Below are 13,538 nucleotides of genomic sequence, written 5' to 3' on the forward strand. Positions count from 1 at the left end.
TTCTCCAAATACATTATAAATGTAAATATATTTTGTGCTAAGAAGCATAATAGGGCAAGAATATACATTAGTTTTTCCACTGTCTCATTTGGGATTGAGGCCAAATTCAGTAGATTAAAACATAGAGCTTGATTGGCATAACTATGACTTTTGCAATAGAAATATTCAAGTAACACATGAAGTTATTTTAATGGAACTCTGCTCTGGGTTTGTAATGAAAGCAAGGAGTTTGATACATAGGGATTTGTTCTGCACTTACCTTAGAGCAGTGGTTCTCAACCTTTCTAATGCCATGACCCTTTAATACAGTTCCTCAGGTTGTGGTGACCCCCAACCATAAAATTATTTTCATTGCTACTTCATAACTGTAATTTTGCTACTGTTATGAATCGTAATGTAAATATCTGTGTTTTTCGATGGTCTTAGGCTCTACAGCAGCGGTTCTTAACCTGTGGGTCACGACCCACAGGTTGAGAACCACTAGCAGGGTCGCCCAAGACCATCGGAAAACACAGATTATTTACATTATGATTCATAACAGTAGCAAAATTACAGTTATGAAGTAGCAATGAAAATAATTTTATGGTTGGGGTCACCACAACCTGAGGAACTGTATTAAAGGGTCGAGGCATTAGAAAGGTTGAGAACCACTGCCTTAGAGGCTGTCTGTGGAAACGACTTCCCAGTTTTAGACAAGTTGCTCTGAATTCTTCCTATTATTTTTTCCTTTAGTAAGACTATTAAGACATTTCAGCAGGCCGCTTTTCCATAGCATAGATTTCTAAGAGGGAAAAGCCTGTGTTCACTTCAAGTCAATGTATGCTTTTGTCTCTCCTAGGGGGCTGCCCATGGATTAGAATATTCCACACATGGTTATAGGTACATAGTTAAATCATTTGAATCTTACCACAAATCTGGTGAGATAGGCAGTCCATGTTGTGAAATTTGTAAAAGATTCACAAATTGAAAAATTAATTGGAGCAGATTCTAGATTACCCTAATCTAATCTAATAATAGACAAATATGCAAATTGACCGCACCTTCGCTACACCTAAGCCAAGCCACGCCCACCAACCAATCAGGACGAGTATGCAAATTGCCCCAACAAAGATGACGGCTAATTTGCATATCAAGACAGCGTCCAAAGAAGCCAAGAGCTGCAGAAGGGAGTAAAGCTTCGAAGAAGCAAGCAAGCAGGAGAGGGGGGGGGGGGATAAGGGCGGGGCCGGGGGCGAAGGGAAATGCGGGCGGGCTGGAGGAGGTGAGGCGGGAGACAAGGGCGGGGCGGGGGACAAGGGCGGGGTGGAGGCGGGGCCGAAGGGAAATGCGGGCGGGCTGGAGGAGAAGGTGAGGCGGGTGATAAAGGCGGAGCGGAGGCGGGGCCGGGGCCGAAGGGAAACACGGGCGGGCTGGAGGAGAAGGTGAGGCAGGCAAACAAGGGAGGAACGGAGGCAGGGTAGAGTGCAGCAGGAAATCCTATTGCAGGATTTTTCCTGCAACGGGAAAGCTAGTAATAATATAATTCTCACTCCTCTTTTTAAGCAGGAGAGAAAAGTGGGAGTTGTGTTAGAGGGCCAGTGTTGCTTGGATCTTGGGTCTGTGCCTAGAGCGGGCTATGCCTGTGGTGTGGTGTCCTTTATCTTCTCTAGATGGTGGAAGGTTTGTAATGGCTGCTCTGATGGAGGGCAGGTTGGATGTGACCCTCTACTTTGAGGGGCCAAGGCTCAGGCTTGTCCATGCTCAGGAATGAGCAAGTCTTGATAATCTGAGTCAGGCTACATCGAACACCAGAGGCTGAGGGGCCACCTGGCTGCTCAAGGTGACTTTGCTTATATGTGTTCTGAGTCTACGCTTTCAGATTGGGCTTCTTTACACTTAGCATGACAGGAGCACATATCAGTGCTTCGTTCCCTTTTATGGCTGAATAATATCCCATTGCACTGATAGACTGCAATTTGTTTATCCATTCATCTGTTGATGGACATTTGGGTTGCTTCCACATGTTGGCTATTACTAGTATGAATAATGCTGCTATGAACATTTATGTTTCTCACACTTAAAATTTTTCTTAAATATATTGATTTCAGAGAAGCAGAGAGAGAGAGAGAGAGAGAGAGAGAGAGAGAGAGAAACATCAGTGACAAGAGAGAATCATTGATTGGCTGCCTCTTGCATGACCCACAATGGGAATTGAGCCCACAAGCCCAGGCATGTGCCCTGTTTGGGAATCAAACTGTGACCTCCTGGTTCATAGGTCGATGCTCAACCACTGAGCTAGCATTAAGTATTCCTGGATATCATGAATAATTTCTCCATTCATACTGCCTGTTAAACAATCCTATCTAATAAAGAGGGACTATGCTAATTGACTGTCACACCCTCACAAAGATGGCGGTGCCCACAGCCAATAATGAGGGAATATGCTAATTGAATGCCATGCCCTCAAAGATGTGGCACCCACAAGATGGTGGCGCCCAGTCTCCTCAGCCCCACCGGGGCAGCAGGTGTGTGGCCCCGCCAGACCCACCCCTAGGTGGGTCCGGCCACTCCACATGCCTGCCTCGGGAATCCCCCAGTCCCCTCAGCCCTACAGCTGCCCAGGGCTGGCCCGAGGTGCAGGCAAGCCTTGGATGGCGGCTGCCCAACCATCCAGGGCCGCCCGAGGCTCAGGCAACCAGGGCCGGCCAAGGCTTGCGCTGCTGGCAGTGGCAGCAGCTGAGGTGTGATGGGGGCGTTACCTTCCCCTGATCTCCGGTTTGCCTCCCGCCCCTGAGGGCTCCTGGACTGTGAGAGGGGGCAGGCCGGGCTGAGGGACCACCCTTCAGTGCATGAATTTTCATGCACTGGGCCTCTAGTTTTTAATAAACTGGAAGAAATGATAATGAAGCAGCAGGAGCACCTTTAATGACTAGGGTGCTCTACAGTAAAAACCCTACTCTGTTTGAATTTTATGGGTGTGAAATCATTAATAAGCAGAAATAATGTTGCCTGTGTTATTGTAACGGTCATAAAAATCTGCAGTCTTACTGCGATGATGCACTTCTGTCCTTTAATCAACATCATTTTAAGAGCTAAGTAGGTGGCTGCAAGGTCTTGAAATTGTTTGAGGGACCTCCTGTGGGGATAATTGTGTGGTAAAGTGTATTCACTTACTTATATATTTACCTCCAAAGAGTTTGGGAGTTTCTAAATCAATCACCCACAGGCCTGGCTCTGGCGCTCGCCAGGCACAGCAGTTTTTCATCACTGAGGAATCTGGAATAAGATGCAAATTGTCTGATAAATTATTTTGTGTTACTCTTCAACTTTTGAGAAAAATAGTCCTTGGAGAGCTGTAGCATCAGAAAATGCAATCAACTCTTTAGAACAGGTTGAGTTTCAGCTTTTATCATCAGGGATATAAAACCTGCAGACACAGGCTGTATGGTGCTATGGGATTTCAGAGCATATCTTTAGATGGATTGCTCTTCATCAACATTGATAAAGTACATGTATAGCGATCTCTATTTCAGTTTCTCTAGCTTCATTCTTCAATGAATATATTCCCATTTTGTTTAATTTTCTCTTGGGAAGATATAAAATTATTTTTAGTTGAATGGCCTGTGAAAACTTAGGTGCATTTGATATAGGCACGTAATGTGCTGATGAAATGAACACAGTTCTCGTTTTCTAGGTGAACACACAGCAGCAGCATTGATGAGCCCAGATTTATATTTCCATACTAGAGGCCCAGCGCATGAAATTCGTGTGAGGGTACGGTCCCTAGGCCTGGCCTGGGATCAGCGCCATCTTCCCCGGCTGCCGGCAGCCAGCCCTGGCCCCCACCGCCACCCCCCACCCCCCAGTTCCGTGTTCACCATTGGGTGATGGGAGCCTGCCAGTGCGGGGGAAGGGACTGAGAGGTGGTCAGTTCACCTCATAGTAACTGGTCGAGCAGTCGTTCTGGTCATTCTGCTGTTAGGGTCAATTTGCATATTACCCTTTTATTATATAGGATATGCATCTCTTCCTTTACCCAAATTTATTAGATTCTGTTAGATTCTAGGGGCTTTTCAGTAGGATATTTTTATAATAATTATCAGACCGTTTTAACTGTGAAGTTTGCTTTATGTTTTAAATTGAGCTTTACAATTGACTAAATAGGGGAAACCACAACCTCTTTTATTTCTCTAAGAAACTTTCATCCTATCCAGGATCATGCAGTTGAATGTATCTTCTCAACTTTGCTTTTTATATGATAAATGTAAAGAAATAAGTCTTCATAATACAGTGAGAAATCAAGAGATGCAGAGGGAGAAGATAGGCGGTTGAGTTCATGCTTTCCACACTGGCTTGTGTGACATCAGACATGTCCTAACTTTTCCAAGTCTCAACACTGTCATCTCTGAAGTGGATTCTGAGGATCCATTACCAGGAACCCTCCACTTGCCTAAGTCTAAGCAAACATCACCTCACCTGAGTGCTACACTTGCCTCCAACTAGTCTCTGGCCTCCAACTAGTTCAATCTCTACATGGCTGCCAAAACGACCTTTAAACATGCACATATGTGTTTAGGATACAAAGTACAAAATCTTTCTATTGGCCTACAAATATAAATACACATTAAATTTATATGAAATATAAATATACATAAGTCTTAATGTAATGTCAATAGGTTCTGTGACTTTTTTTTTATATATATTTCTTTATTGATTTCAGAGAGGAAGGGAGAGGGGTAGAGAGATAGAAACATCAATGATGAGAGAGAATCATTGATCGGCTGCCTCCTGCACATCCCCCTATTGGGGATCGAGCCCACAACCCGGGCATGTGCCCTTGGCCGGAATCGAACCTGGGACCCTTCAGTCCGCAGGCCGACGCTCTATCCACTGAGCCAAACCGGCTAGGGCGGTTCTGTGACTTTTAAGTGAAACGACTTATAACAAGACCAATTTTACCATACTTTAATTGATATAAACATGAGTTAAGTTCCTCTGATATCTCATTAATGTTATAATGAGATGATGCTAAGCAAAATGTTATTTGAGGACCTGCTGTTTGTAAAATTTACATATTAATGAAATTTTTATCCACCCTGTTGATCTGTAAGCTTGAGTGTAGGGGTGCTGTCAGTATTGATCATTTTAATACCCAGTAACCAGCACAGTTAGTGATTTCTAAAAGGTGCTTAAAAAATATTTGCTTAATAAATGAATGGGAACACATTTCATATGGATTTGGTGACTATTATATGAGGTAATATATTGAAGGCCCTTTGTAAGTTGAAATGACTATGATTATTTATGATAAATAATAGAGTAGAAAAATTATTAGTTTTCACAGAAATATCTAAGTTTTATGTGATATAAAACTCTTTAATATTTTTTTCAAGTACCCTATGAGCAGTCATTAAAACTTTACAGAGATGTACAATGATAATTACATAGATCAATAGAGTAAAATGTAAAGAATCCAGAAACTTGCCTAAATACTATGTATGTGAATTTAATACCTGAAAATGTGTTGTTTTTATTTAGTGAAGGAAGAAAATATATCTAAATGACTAGTCTTGAAACAATTCCCTATCTGTTTGAAAAAATTTAAGATTTCTACCTTATACTACATACAAAAGTAAATTCCAGTGGATTAAAATTTTAAATGTATAAAACATTAAATAAACCTAAGAAAAAAATAATGGAGGCTATTTTCATAATCTTGGAGTAAGCCATGTCTGTATAATTATGAAATAAACCCAGAAGGTAAGAGAAAGAGCTGGCATATAAAAACGAGGTAGAGGCTGCAAAAATTTCTTAATGTGACCTTTTGCACATCCTATTGTATTTGTGCGTATGTGACCAAATGGAGTGGCTGCCTTCAGAGCATGGCCAAATGGAATTGTGTAGTCAGCATGATTTAACACAAATGGGCACTGGATTTAGAATCAGAAGACATACTTTGGGGTCTGCCACTTTCAAGGTAAGTTTAAGAGGTCAAGTAGCTCTAAACTTTATGTTCCTTGTCTGCGACATAAGGGATAACGTCACCCATCTTGCACCGCATTGTGAGGGAGGGAGGCTTAAGTGAGAAAATATATTTGAAAGCACTTTGTGCATTGAGAAAGGTCATACAAAGGTGAGTGAGTGCTGTTATTACTTAGTGTTTTGGGGACAGATCAGTGGAAGCTTTCCTAGAATTTATAGGCCACAAAGGAGTTCCTTTTAAGCTTGGGTTTACCTTGCTCTCTAAGTAAGACCAGATCACATACAATAGGAAGCCCTTTCTCCAAACCAGAAAGAAGGGCAGGTCACCCAGGAACATCCAACATTGCCATAGAAACTTTTCCTGAGTTGGAAAAGGGAAGTGTGCCTAAAGCGATGTGTAGGATAGGCACTTCCTTTAATTAAAAAAATGCAAATGAGTGCCATGCCCACACTGTGAGTGCGGGAGATTTCCCGCAGGTGCTTGTGGTCACTGGCCCGTCGTGCTGTATTAACTGTGCCCGTTCACACTGTGAGCTAAGAATGTCTCAGCGCCAGCAGTCCTCTCCAGCTGTTCAGTTAGCAGACGGCACGGCCAACGGGAAACCAGCATTTTCCAGGAGAGTGGAGGAGGAAAAGAGAAATTACAGCGCTAGGTTTTCATCAGAGAGGAGACCCCATATGGCTCTCAAGGTGTTCTCGCTGCCAATAAATTGCTAAGTGTGTTCTGACGCATGCGTGCCTCTGCTGACGAGGAAACACAGCCCAAACCAAACAAGACCGAGGCCGGGGCTCCGTGTGAGAGCAGCTCAAATTCTCCAGCTGTGTTCTAGTCTCCGTTGTCACCTCACTTCTTGTCAAGTACTTGGAGGCCAGGAGCAGAAAGCAGTGGTCCTCTGGTCTCGTGGTGCCCAAACGAAGTGTGGTTTGTGGACCAGCAGCGCTTCCATCACCCCGAGCACGGGGATGTAGACGCTCGGGCCCAACTCCAGACGATTCACCAAGTTCCCCAGAGGATTCATGTGCACACGGGCCCAGTCCATTACCCTCCGCCACACGTGTGCAGGCCTTAGAGCAGGAAAGCAACCTGAACTCGGCCTTTAGGATGTAAGTTACTAGGATCCCCCTTTCACAGATGAGACCCCTAAAGCCCAGGGAACGCCTGCCAGTCGCCCCAAATCACGGAAGTCGATGTCTTCTGCCAGCGAACACAAAGCATCCCGCTATTGCTCCAGCTCCTTCAGGGCCTTTGTGCAGCCTCCCTGTATTTTCCTCGAGAAGAAGAGTTTCCCGGCTGGGACTGGTTTCTCTGACCTGGTGGAGAAAAGACAAACTTGACCTACCCTTTTTGGCTTTTGCTCTCCAAACCAGAAGAAAAAGTTCAGAGAAATATTACAGCTTTGCCTAAGGGAGAATTACCTTGACACATAGGATAAAAGCACCAACTCCAGAGCTCGAGGGGAACCTATTTCTAAATGGATCACAGACGTGGTTCTAGGGTGTGTGTTTAGGGGAGGAGGGCGGGAGCCTTTGGTGTACTTGGCCACGCAGAGAGATGTCACTTGAAGAAAAACTCACAGCGGAACCTGCTGTGCTGTATATTAAAAAGGCACTGTACTGTACCTAACACCCTTCCATACAGATAGAGTCATGAATATACATTTTGTTTATGGAAATTATTTCTTTTCACAGCTTCATATGTGATGCTGGAGGCTGAGCTAATCAACATGGCTAATTTTAGCCTTAGTTGTGAGGGTTTATTTTAGGAAAGGTCATGGTACTGGTGTTACCTATCGCTTATGATGTGAGAAAAGAAAGCATCATAAAGATTAAAAACCAAGCACCTGCTGTACCCTCCCCCGCAAAGCCTGTAAACATACTGTTTGGATTTGAGATTTAGTTCCACTTACAGTTGGTGATGTGATCAGTAAAGTGGGCTTGAGCTCTGTTCCGCGGTGGAAACATTTTCTACTGTGAGGGTCTGGGAGATGCGTGAGCTGCCTCTCTGGGCTGGAGAGCGGGAGCCGGGCTTCTATTAAAGCTCTGCTTGTAGGCGCTGAGTAAAGGAAGGTGGGAAACGGCCCCTTACAGATGAGAAGGCGCTCCGAGACTTGCAGAGGAGCCCCAAGGCGAGGGTGGAATGAAGCCACGGCCTCTCCCTTGCTACGTCCAGGACAGTGAGGGCGGAGGACTTCCAAGGGTCTGTGGTCCCACCTTCTCTTTCAAAGGGCTGGGAATTGCTGTGCCCACCTCTAACTCAGCGCCACCTATTCACTGGCAGGAGGCAGGTCTGAAAGGTGGGTCTCGGCGGGTGATAGAAAGCCCGGGCTGCCACGTTGACGATTTTGTACTCAAGGAATTGGCAGTGGGGGAGCCCCTGGAGGAGGGGAGCAGCATGGTGAGTGCGTACTTTAGGCAAGATTTGTTCCAGTGCCTATAAGGTGTGAGAGAGGCCCTAGATGGCAGGTGATCGCAAGGGCTGAGTATTAAAAGGTATCCGGACTGTACGTTTCTCCCTCAGAGTATGAGTGTGTTATTTCACTGGGGGCTGTTCGCATTCTTCCCTGGACTGAACATTGGTTCAGAATGTTCCGTAGCAAATATGCGGCTGCACTAAATGTTATGGTGATTGAAAATTCCAGTCATTTTTCATGAGCCCCACAGCAGGCTCTTTGTAATGAAATAGAGATGCGGCTGCCATTTGGAATAGGGAGTAGGGGCCGTAGTATCCATAAAAGGGAGTGAGTCATCGTGGGAAATAATGATCACTGTGCTTAGGGCTCGCCCTCCCCCTCTGACTCCTGAGCTCCAGTGAGCAATGCTAACGGCTGCGGTGGGAGCGCGGACACCGTCAGCACTGTATCCAGGCCCAGCCCATGACTCATGCCCAGCTCTGACAGACAGACGGTTGGTGGGTCACAGCGGGGGACAGACGGCTTTCACACACTGAAAAGGAGAAATAGAGCCCCATGTATGTTGATGTTTAGGAATTGACAAAATGCCTTTTCCAAAGCAGCAGAGTTCCAGTCAGTCCTTCTCTTCTAATCATCCAGGGGAAGAGTGGTCCAGAGGTGAGAGACTGTGTACCTCTGTGAGCTCCCGGGAGGATGGAGGCTGGGCTTTTAGGAATGATGCTGGTCTATGTGCTGGAATTCAGTGTCTCCCTGAAGGGCAGGTTGCCTCTTGCCAAAGAGTGTTTTCTCTGGTTGTGCTGTTGGCCCTTTATGTACAAATGCTGCTTTCACATCTCAGTCATGATGTCAGCTTGGACCTCCCCGTTGCTGGGAGATTCTGGAAGCTTTGCTCAAACTGATGCTTGTTTAGAACTTTCTTCGTAATTGCGGCTCAGGCTTCCCTCTCCCACTATCTCATGTGCGAGGACTGGTGGCCTCCATTTGGCACTGACTGGTTCAGGCAGCAAACCCAGCTTTTTGACCTACACCAAGCGCTCGATGGGTTTAGCATCTCCCAGAGCATGCAACCTTCCTCCCTCTCATTGGCTCGGACCCCTCCCACTCTCCTTCCCTACCCTTTTTCTAGCTCTCCTCTTGTCTCTGGCAGGAGGGATCACACTTTCTTCCCCTGAACTCTTATCAGGTATTTTTCAATATCTTTAGAGTTGGTATGAGAACTATTAGAAAAACTAATCTTTTCTCCTGCTAAAGTACTGATAAGGTCATTTATTGAGCACCTACTGTGCACTGGACACTGCTCAATGGAGCATTTTTAGATTTTGAGCAGGGCCAGTAGGCTAGACTTCAAGAGATAAAAAAAATTTAGCTGCCTGATATATGATTGATATCTGATAAATGACTCACTTTTACTGTATCCATAGGTGTGGGCTCTCTTGTGCTCTAAAATTTCTGAGGATTACATGTATAATATCAAAGAATGTGACCTTGCTGGTGGTATCTGACTACTTTTCTTTAAGCGGTGTTTACATAATGCATAACATCACTTATCTTTTATAGGATTTTATGTTATAGCTATGAGGATTATTATAGCACAAATTTTTGCTTGGGTTTTAGAAGCACTCCTCAGATGGTTACTCTGTTACATGTGCCATTGAAGGAGAGCTCTTTTGAATGTGGGGGGGGGGGGCGCGGGGGGATAAATCAGGACAGGGCAGTGGAAGGAGCTGAGCAAGGATGTGGTCTCAGCTGGAGACCAGCCCCATCGCACAGGGAGCTCTGGGCATGAGTGACACCACGGAGTGGGTTCCCCCTTGAGTCAGTCAGTCATTGGCCAGGGCTGCCCAGGGGGAGGTGAGACATAACTTCTTGGAAAAGGCCATTCTTCAATCTGAGAGCAGTTGTCTGGGAAAGGAAGCATCTAGCCTTGTTAACAGTTGTGGGCTAGATTGTGTTACCCTAAAATTTGTCTGTTGAAGCCCTAACCCTCAGTACCTCAGAATGTGACTGTTTGGAGCTAGGGCCTTTACAGGTGTGATCACGTTAAGATGAGGCTGTTAGGGTCGGCCCCAGTCCAGTCTGACTGGTGTCCTTATAAGAAGAGACATTAGGTCTCAGAAAGACACCAGGGGCACCAGTGCAGAGAGGGTCAGCCACCTGCAAGCCAAGGAGACGCCAAACCTGTCAGCACCTTGATCGTGGAGCTCTAGCCTCCAGACTATGAGAAAACAGATTTCTGTTGTTCAAGCCACCCGGCCGTGACATTTTGCCATGGCTGCCCTCCTGGCTAACACAGCAGCTGACATTGACAGCAGCTGGAAGACAAGTGAGCCAATTACGTTTGGAGTGAGTCTGGTGAAGAAGATTCGGTGGGACATCAGTGTTCACTGCTCCCACTTACAACTGAGAAAACGGTGACCGGAGAAGTGAAGTAGCATCCCCAAGGGCGCGCGGCCCATAAGCAGCAGAGGCCAGATGTGAACTTGGTCTGACCCTTAATCACCACTCCGCATCACCCCTCCTGGAGGGAGGCAGCCTTCCTTTCTCAGAACCAGCACACTTCACCAGCTAACTTGGGCTTCGATTTCTGTCATTTTTATCCTAATTTGTCCCACCTTACACAAGATGAAGCCCCGGGGGGAAACTGAGGCAGCCTAGCATAGGCAATGTCTGCACCTAAATGCCTTCTGAAGGCATTGTCTTTTAACCCTGTTGTTTTGAAAATATGATAGCATATTAATCAGGTTTTTTTTCTACATATAAGAAGATGATATCTTTATTTAAAATGTTTTTATTGAAAAACGAATTAGGGCCATCTTTTTTACACCCACAAATGCCATTTGGGGAAAATAAGAAATTCTGAGACCTGCCTTGTCAGTGTAATAAAAACTACTGCCATTCTGAGCACTGTTGCTCCCAATTTGTAATGAGAGAGAGAACATGGTCTTTGGAGAGGCCACATCAAGATCTAATGATATATTGGTTTGTTCTCATGATACCTGTGTTCAGTCTGGCTCAGTATCATAAAGCCATTGACCCCTTCAGAAAACTAGGAAAGAAAGGAAGAATAAAGAAGCTCATCTCTGGTCCATAACTCATATCAGCCTGTCCCACCACAGCTAATCTGAAAAGCATCCTGTCTTTATGAAAAGATTATTTCCCCCATATGGTGGGTATACCCTTTTTAAAGGCATCTTGTGGGTATTATTAACTTCCTGGGAGAAGGGTCATAAAGGTATGAGTGAAGAACTTTCCAGAACACTCAGTGAGAGGTGGAGGAGCAGTGGCTACCTGAGCTGCGCACAGCAATGCGCTCTTTCCAGCTCCTCCACACTTGCCTCGGCCCGCTCACCAGCTGTTAAAAATGGTGAAAGAAACCACTTACTATGTTGTTTTGGGGGTCAAACCCAATGCCACCCAGGAAGAATTGAAAAAGGCTTATAGGAAGCTGGCCTTGAAGTACCACCCTGATAAGAATCCAAATGAAGGAGAGAAGTTTACACAGATTTCTCAAGCTTCTGAAGTGCTCTCTGATGCAGAGAAAAGGGCATTATATGACAAAGGGGGAGAACAAGCAGTTAAGGAAGGTGGAACAGGTGGTGGTTTTGGTTCCCCCAGGGACATCTTTGGTATGTTTTTTGTAGGAGAGGAAGGATGCAGAGAGAAAGGAGAGGTAAAAATGTTGTGATTCAGCTCTCTGTAACCTTAGAAGACTTATATAATGGTGCAACAAGAAAACTAGCTCTGCCAAAGAATGTGATTTGTGACAAATGTGAAGGCTGATGTGATAAGAAAGGAACAGTAGAGTGCTGTCCCAGTTGCCGAGGTCCTGGAATGCAAACAAGAATTTATCAGATAGGCCCTGGAATGGTTCAGCACATTCAGTCTGTGTGCATGGAGTGCCAGGGCCCTAAGGAATGGATCAGTCCTAAAGATAGATGTAAAGCGGCAATGGAAGGAAGATAGTTTGAGAGAAGAAGATTCTAGAAGTTCATATTGATAAAGGCATGAAAGATGGTCAGAAGATAACATTCCCTGGTGAAGGAGACCAGGAACCAGGACTGGAGCCAGGAGATATTATCATTGTTTTAGATCAGAAGGACCATGCTGTTTTACTCGATGAGGAGAAGACCTTTTCATGTGTATGGCCATGTGGCTGGCTGAAGCATTGTGTGGCTTCCAAAAGCCAATAGCTACTCTTGACAACTGCACCACAGTCATCACCTCTCATCCAGGTCAGATTGTCAAGCATGGAGATACCAAGTGTGTATTAAATGAAGGCATGCCAGTTTATCGTAGACCAGATGAAAAGGGTCGCCTAATCACCGAATTTAAGGTAAACTTTCCTGAGAATGTTTTTCTCTCTCCTGATAAACTCTCTTTGCTGGAAAAACTCCTACCTAAAAGGAAGGAAGTAGAAGAGACTGATGAAATGGACCAGGTAGAACTGGTGGACTTTGATCCAAATCAAGAAAGACGGCGCCATTACAATGGAGAAGCATATGAGGGTGATGAACATCATTCTAGGGTTGGTGTTCAGTGTCAGACCTCTTAGTGGGGCCAGTGAATAACACTCACTACTGGCATTTTATATATACACTGAGTGGCCAGATTATTATGATCTCTGTATGCATAATAATCTGGCCACTCAGTATATATATATATATATATTAGAGGCCCGGTGCATGAATTTGTGCATGGGTGGGGTCTGGTCAGCCTGGCCAGCGGGAGTGGACATGGGCGGTTGGCCAGCCTGCCTGCTTGTTGAACTCCTGGTTGAGGGGACAATTTGCATATTAGCCTTTTATTATATAGGATATACACTGAGTGGCCAGATTATTATGCATTCAGAGATCATAATAATCTGGCCATGCAATGTACAGTAATGAATGAGCTAAGGTGTGTAATCATAATATTCTCACTACTTGCTATTGTTTTTGTTTGAATATTCAATATAGTAGTGTTTTAAAAGTTAAATGAAGAATACACTCAAATATAAAAGCTCTGACTTTGCCCTGTATGTATGATGACTTTAGTGTGCAAGGTAAGTTTAATACCTGTAAAAAAATTTCCCCTGGCATTTGCTAGGTCATACTTTGTAATTAATTTTGGCTATGTACATGGAATAGCTTAATGCTAGATATATGTATTGACTTTGGTGTGTGACCC

General features: G+C 44.8%; 1 protein-coding gene and 1 pseudogene across 4 annotated transcripts in view; both read left to right on the forward strand.

Moving 5' to 3' along the window:
- NEK11 (NIMA related kinase 11) overlaps window positions 1–13,538 on the forward strand; it is a 193,325-nt gene that overhangs the window by 112,508 nt on the left and 67,279 nt on the right. The gene's annotated exons all lie outside the window — the stretch shown is intronic.
- LOC103296578 (dnaJ homolog subfamily A member 1-like) lies at window positions 11,734–12,924 on the forward strand (annotated as a pseudogene).

The sequence above is a fragment of the Eptesicus fuscus genome, chromosome 18 (assembly GCF_027574615.1).
Source record: "Eptesicus fuscus isolate TK198812 chromosome 18, DD_ASM_mEF_20220401, whole genome shotgun sequence".
NCBI lineage: Eukaryota > Metazoa > Chordata > Mammalia > Chiroptera > Vespertilionidae > Eptesicus > Eptesicus fuscus.